Raw genomic sequence first — 7,335 nt, forward strand, 5'->3', positions numbered from 1 at the left:
CCTTCAGGCTCCGCCCCTTTGCAGTGCCAAGGTGCCTGGTGGGCATTGCATTGCCAGGCTGCCAGGAGAACCTCTCCCATGAGGACGCAAAGGCAAGTCAGCCCGGATGATTGAGCAGCATCTGTTAAATAGATGCAAAAGATGACTTAAATAAATTTAAACAATATATTCAGCCTCTCGTCGGAAATGGGCGAGAGGTTGACTGTGCCGGAAACCCGGTGCCGGTATGATCGCGAGAGCTGAGGCTTGATTACAGAATCCCTACAGTGCAGAAAGAGGTCATTTGGCATATTGAGCCTGCACTGACAACAATCCCACCCTGGCCATATCCCCATAACCCCACGTATTTACCCTGTTAATCTCCCTGAGACTAAGGGGCAATTTAGCATGGTCAGTCCACCTAACCCGCACATTTTAGGACTGTGGGAGGAAACCAGAGCATCCAGAGGAAACCCATGCAGACACGGGGAGAACATGCAAACTCCACACAGTCACTCGAAGCCGGAATTGAACCCGGGTCCTTGGCGCTGTGAGGCAGCAGTGCTAACCACTGTGCCACTGTGCCGCCCAAACAGGACAGAAATGAGGAAAAGTTTTTTCACTCAAGAGGTAGTGAATCTGTGGAAGTCTCTACCACAGAAGACTGTGGAGGAAATGTCACTGCATATATTCAATAAAGAGATATATGTTTTAGATTTTAATGGCATCAAGGGGTATGGGAGCAAATGAGAATGTGGCATTGAGATAGAAGATCAACCATGATCATATTGAATAGTGGAGCAGAAGGGCCGAATGTGCTAGTTTCTATGTACCATTTTATTCTGCACTTTTATTGCTTGTTTGATGCTTTGTGATTGTACACAAGGTTTGCTTAAAACAAATGCACTATCATTTATGTTTAGACATCACAATGATTATGATATAATATAAATGACTCGTACCTTCTCAGTCAGCCTATGACAGTTGTCCTTGTAACCTGAAACAAATCAGATAAAAGGGTCAGCTGAAGGATAATTAATGGCTCTGAAACCTATCAGGTAGAACAAACGTTCATAATTTAACACACAACTGCAGCATTATGGCCTAAATTCTTCCCATTTTACCAAGAATGATATTTAAAGTGAACTTATTACTGCCTCAGAGTAGAATTAATTTTGACCAATCGTACTTAAGTCGAGAAGCCAAGTCACCCAATCAGGATATCTGGTACTGTTGAAGCATTGCTGGCCAATACTTTTCTCTATATTTGACTCCCCTCCGCTCCTATTTGTTGCTTTTTGCCCGTTAGCTCCCCACCATCTCCCTCTTTCTCTACCTCTTGCAGAATCATTTGATCCCAGAAAGATTACAGCATAGAAAGAGACCATTGGGCCAGTCATCTTCATGCTGGCTCTGTGCGAGAGCAATTCAACTGGCAATCTGCACTGTAGGGATCTATGATTCTAAAGGTCACAGACCTGAACCATTAGCCCCGTTTATGTCTCTCTCCACAGACACTGCTGGATAACTGACATTGAGGAATTTCACAGTAACTTCATTGCAGTGTTAATGTAAGCCTTACTTGTGACTAATAAATAAACTTTTACTTTTTGTTACTTTGCTGTTTACTGGTGTAACCCCCTGCTGACCACTATATGGGGGCTACTATTTAAATATTCAATCAACAGGATCCCGAATTCCTAGCGGTTGATGTTGATTTGGCTAATTCCCTGTTTACCCATAAATGTCAGTACTGTAATCGGGATATCAAAAATAAATTTAATAACACATATAATTAACAGACAAACAGTGAGCTCTGATCTATAATCGTTGGGGGCCCTCCGTTGGTGCACATATAGGGAAACTCATCCTCCGTAACACATTCGTAGATACTGTTCCAGTTGGACTGTATAGTCCCCACCAGTTACTCACGACACCCACACACAGTCCAGGAGAGACACATGTGTGGAAGATGATGCCGCAGGAGGCAGAGGTGCTGCGAGCTATCCGTGCAGCAACGTAGGTCGAGTGCGCTGAATGCTGTCCTCCTCGGCAGTAATGAAAAGAACAGGCAGGGGAACGCCTGGCTGCCTCTCCCTCCAAACCGAATTCTCCCTGCCCGGAAAAAGCTCTCTGCACCTTCAGCTCTGCACCTTCAGCTCTGCCTCTCTCTCTCCACTCTTCACTTCCTGGCGCCTTTTTTTTCCTCCCGCCCCCAGAGCAATCCCATTGGCCCAGCCCACATCACTCAACCAACAGCATCCTGTTCACAGCACCCACCCGGCAAACAGGACACTGAAGCCCACCAGGGACAAAGAACACTGGTAACTGTCTTCCCCACAAATTTTCCTCAGTCCCTTACACTGGATTCTACGTTTTCTGTCAGATTCCCACACTCCTTTTGAGTAAAAGATAATTATGGACTGAACTCACCTCTCTGTCTCCTCCTTGTTGCGAAACTGCAAAACAAAGCAACAATGACACCAGTTGAAGAGACAGTTTTAGAGTTGGTGAAACATCTTGCAAGCTTTCATTGGCTATGTCAGTAAATATCTGGGATAAGAACTCATTCCTGTCGGGTTTCTTTAAGTAAAGGGGAAGGCCGAGTGATGGCCAGATAGAGGCCTTTAAAAATAATGAAGGATGGTGGCAGGTATAAATATATAACGGTCACTAATAAATCCAACTAGGAGCTCAGGAGAAACCTCTTTATCCACAGGGTGGTGATAATGCAGGACTTGCTAGCACAGGGGAGCGGTTAACGTGAAGAGTATGAATGCATTTATCGAGAGGCTGGACGAGCATCTGAAGGAGAAAGGAATAGAAGACTATGTTGATAGGGTGAGATGAAGAGATGTGGGACAGGGCCTGTGTGAAGTATAAACCTGCTGGGTTGAATGGCCCATTTCCATTTCTGTAATGTTGATAATGTAATAACTTCAAAGGTGACTTGTGGCTTCAAGTTATAAAGGGTTTATTACTAACAATAGTTATATATGTACAAGCGATGGTCCAACAGAACTGCAATGCACATCTACTTTCTTCTGGTCCCTGGTTCCAACTGAGGTGGGGTGGCACAGTGCTTATCACTGCTGCCTCACAGCACCAGGGACCCGGGTTCAATTCTGGCCATGAGTGACTGTGGAGTTTGCATGTCTGCATGGGTTTCCTTCGGGTGCTCCAGTACCCTCCCTTAGTCCAAGGATGTGCAGGTTAGGTGGATTGGCCATGCTAAATTGCCCCTTAGTGTCCCAAGATGTGTAGGTTAGGGGAACTAGCGGTGTAAGTATGTGTAGTTACTGGGATAGAGCCTGAGTAAGATGCTTGTCAGAGTGTCGGTGCAGACTCGCTGGGCCAAATGGCCACATTCTGCACTGTAGGGATTCTATGTTCCTCTCCGACCCAAGATGCGCTCCCTTGCACCCGATTGGCTCAACTTCCTGCGCTGCCTTTCCACAGGCTGCCTGGTCACATGGCCCTCAATGTTTGCCCCCTTAAAGGGGCCATGCTACCACAGATAATTGAATGTGATTCTTAGCGATTAAGGTAGGCCCATTTTGAAAATGGAAAAGAAATATTTGTAAATACTTACCTCTAGTTCTTCTCAAAATGAAAATTGCCATGACGACTGCCAATGCCGTTAACACTGCAGTCACAATGATGATAATACCAGTCAGTTCCAAGCCACCATGTGGTCCAGCTACATATCAGAAAACATCCGAGATTTCAAAATCCATTTTAACATTGTGCTGAATCACACTTGGATGGCGAACAATCTGGATTTTTCCTCTTTAACGTGAAGTGATGTCATAGAATTGGAGAACAGGAGACCTTCCTGCTCACCCTCCATATTAGAGACCAGCTTGCAAATGTACATCTCCTGCGCAACTGAGTGGATTGTGAGGGAGGTGTGTGTGTGTGTGTGTGTGGTGGGGGTGGGGAGGTGCATTTGGCAGAGGGGTGGGAGGATGTAAGTGGTCAACACAATATAACCACCCACTGACAGTGTATTCCAGGTTAAATACCATGCTAACCGAGAATATAATTCTTCACCAAAGAAAGGATATGATTCCTCAAAAGAAGGGATGGACAGAGGAGTTCCCAGGTATGGGGGAAGCCCAAAAATAATCAGGTTCAAGGCCTGGGGTGGGAAGGGGGAAATTGGGACTCGTCTCCATCAGAAGTCCCTGTTTTAACTTTGGCTGTGCATCCTTAAGGTCGAGTAACTGCTGGATGACCCCCCCTCAGCCCCACCCCCCCATCACCCCAATCCCCCACTGTGCAGCAACTCCACCCCCCCTACCCCCTCCAACCCCCAGAAAGCCTCCCCTACCTCCCCCTGAGACTCCCAAAACGGACCTTTTCACAGAATCTCTGGGTGTTAGGCTCCGGACACTGCATGTAATTCCATTCCTGGCCTCTGCACCTTTTGGCGCTGCAGGGGCCAGCCGTTCAGGACTTTCCAAGGCAGGACTTTCTCCTGAGTGAAGGGTAGAATCCTGCCCACAATGTCAGAGTGCCCTGTGCCCAATGGAGATTAGAAGAATGAGGCGTGATCTTATCGAAACGTGTTAAATCTTGAGGGACTTGACAGGGTGGATGCTGAGAGGATGTGTCCTCTTGAGGGGGAAATCTAGAAATAGGGGAAACAATTTAAATATTGGGGTCTACCATTTAAGATTGAGCTGAGGAGAAATGTTTTTCTCTCAGAAGGTCGTCGGTTTTGGCTTTCTGCATCCCAGAGAGCAGCGGAGGTTGGGTCATGGAGTATATTCAAGACTGAGTGAGGAAAAATTTTGATCGGTGAGGGTGTCAAGGGTTATAGGGGTGGTAGTGGTGGCGGGGAATGGCGGGTGGGGAGCAGTCAAGAAAGTGAAGTGCAGGCCACAGGCTGTAATCTTAGCGAATGGGATTAGCGCGCTTTAGTGGCAGTTATTGGTGGTCCAGACTCGATAGCCTGTTTCTGCACTGTATGAATCTATGGGGTGGTCTGTCATGCCGGTTGTCAGCGTGGCGAGCCAGTAAGATCGGGTGAGGTGAAAAATCAGGTTCAAGCCCATTTTTTCATCTCTCGCGATGTTACCAGCCCCGTTCTGCCAGTGAAATTGGCTTTGTGCCCTTTATGGTTTCAATATTCTGTCTGTATTTTAAATATAATTAATGAGTCCCAGACGCTGTCATCTGGGCTCATTTGTCCTTACCTGCTCGCCAGTCAAGAGCTTCACCGGCGAGGATCGTGTATGATCCACACCAACGGGACCTGATGTGATACCCTCCCTGATGGGACTGGAGGCCGTTGAAGCACCCCCCGGGGTGGTTGGGGGCAGGGCCAGGCAGTGCCCCTTTGGCCTGGCACCCTGGCAGTGCCTACTGGGCACTGGGCAGTGCCAAGGGAGCAGGGCCTGAGCGGAGGGAGCGAGGCCTGAAAGGGATGGGGCTTGAAAGGGCAGGTCCATAACAGAGGTGGGGCCATGACAGGAGCTCCTTAAGGGGAAGAAAGGCAGGGGGCATACTCTATATGGGGAGGAGGGGGAATGGGGAACAACCGGGGCAGCGATCGGTGGGGTGGTGGCAATTGGCTGGGGTGCCAAATGGTGAGGGGGGGGAGGGGCAGCAATTAGCTGAGCGGTGATCGGGGAGGATGGGGCCGCGATCGGCCAGGCAGCGATTGGGGGAGGGGGTTGGGAGGAAATGACAGATCTCCAAGTGCGTTGCGTGCACACTGTACACAGTGCACTGGGAGATTGGGGTGCCTGCGCAATGGCACCCCGAGAGCTTTGCAGCCTGCTTCCTGGCTTGGGTAGGCTCCGCCCATTCCCTCTGCTTTTGAGAATCAGATTTGGGTTCTTTTATTTTCTAAGTGCCGTACGATTGTGTCTGAGAACTGAGGTCGGCATAGATCAGCCATGATTGTATTGAATGGCAAGGCAGACTTGAAGGGCCCGGTAACCTACTCCTGCTTCTATTTCTTGTGTTTTGTGTGTTCAGTAGGGCTGAGTATCAAGGCTGCGGCGGTACAATGGGGAGCGACTGATTCAGCCTGTTTTGGGAACCTCACCCATTTCCCCTTGGCCCTGCCAGACCCAAATCCAAATTCATCCTTGCTCTTATTCACACTTGAGCAAGGGCACTACATCTTTATCCATCATCATCTGTCGAATCCCCTCACTCCCGCGTTTAAGGACTTCACTCCAAGGCTTGATATGTCTATGAAGGGCAACAGAAACATGAGCTTCCAAACCTTAGGACCCTTCATTTCATTAGGATTAATCTCAATAATTTATGCAACCTCATGGGGTGGGGGAGATATGGGAACACAGCAAGGATTCTTCCAAAACGCATCTGTTGGTTTCTGGCACCACAAAAAAATAGCGACAGGCTAATCAAAACGCAAAGGTTTGATGTTAATAGTGGGGATGTGTGCTGATGATTGCATAGCGTCCAGTACCATTCACCCCTGGACTGATTAGTGGCAAATAACATTTGTGCCACATAAGCACCAGGCGATGACCATCTCCAACAGGAAAGAATCCTGTCATCTCCCCTAGTCATTTGATGGCATTATTTATCATTACTGAATCCCCCATCATCAACATACTGGGGGGAGGGGGGGTGGGTGGTGGTGGAGCATGGATTACTGTTCAGAAATGTAACCAGATCAACCAAAGACTGTGGCTACAAGAGCAGGTCAGAGACTGGGTATTCTGTGGTGAGTGATTCACCTCCTGACCCCCAAACCCTGTCCACTATCTACAAGGCACAAATCAGGAGAGTGTTGGAATACTGTCCAGGATGTGTGTAGCCCTTCCAAGTCACTCCCATTCTGACTTATAGGAAATATATTGTTGTTCCTTCATCAGCACTGAGTCTAAACCCTGGAACTCCCTTCCTAACAACACTGTGGGTGCACCTGCACAACATAGACTGCAGCGATTCAGGTAAATGGCTCACCACCTGCTCCTCATGAGCAATTGGAGGTGGGCAATAAAGACTGGCCTTGTCAATGGTGCTCACATCCAATGAATGAATTAAAGCAGAAAGTAGTGTCGGAAACACAAATGTCATATCAACTCTGCTCTAGCTTTCATGAGGCATCACTTTCAGGCTGAATGATTTTTTGTAGCTCTATCTTGACGAGATCACAAATGACAATGAAGTCCACACATGGGTTGTTACCCACACCTTCTGACACTAACCTTGCTTGGAAGAGTCACTGGGCATTGAGTTTGTCATTGCTTGCATGGAGTTGGTTGTGAAGGCTGAAAGTGGAGTTTTCGTTTCTGTCATCGTTCAATCTATAAAACAGTAGCATTTGGAATAATACAATCCTACTGTATAGAAGTAGTCTATTCGACC

The sequence above is a fragment of the Mustelus asterias genome, chromosome 8 (genome assembly GCF_964213995.1).
Source record: "Mustelus asterias chromosome 8, sMusAst1.hap1.1, whole genome shotgun sequence".
In the NCBI taxonomy this organism is placed as follows: Eukaryota; Metazoa; Chordata; class Chondrichthyes; order Carcharhiniformes; family Triakidae; genus Mustelus; species Mustelus asterias.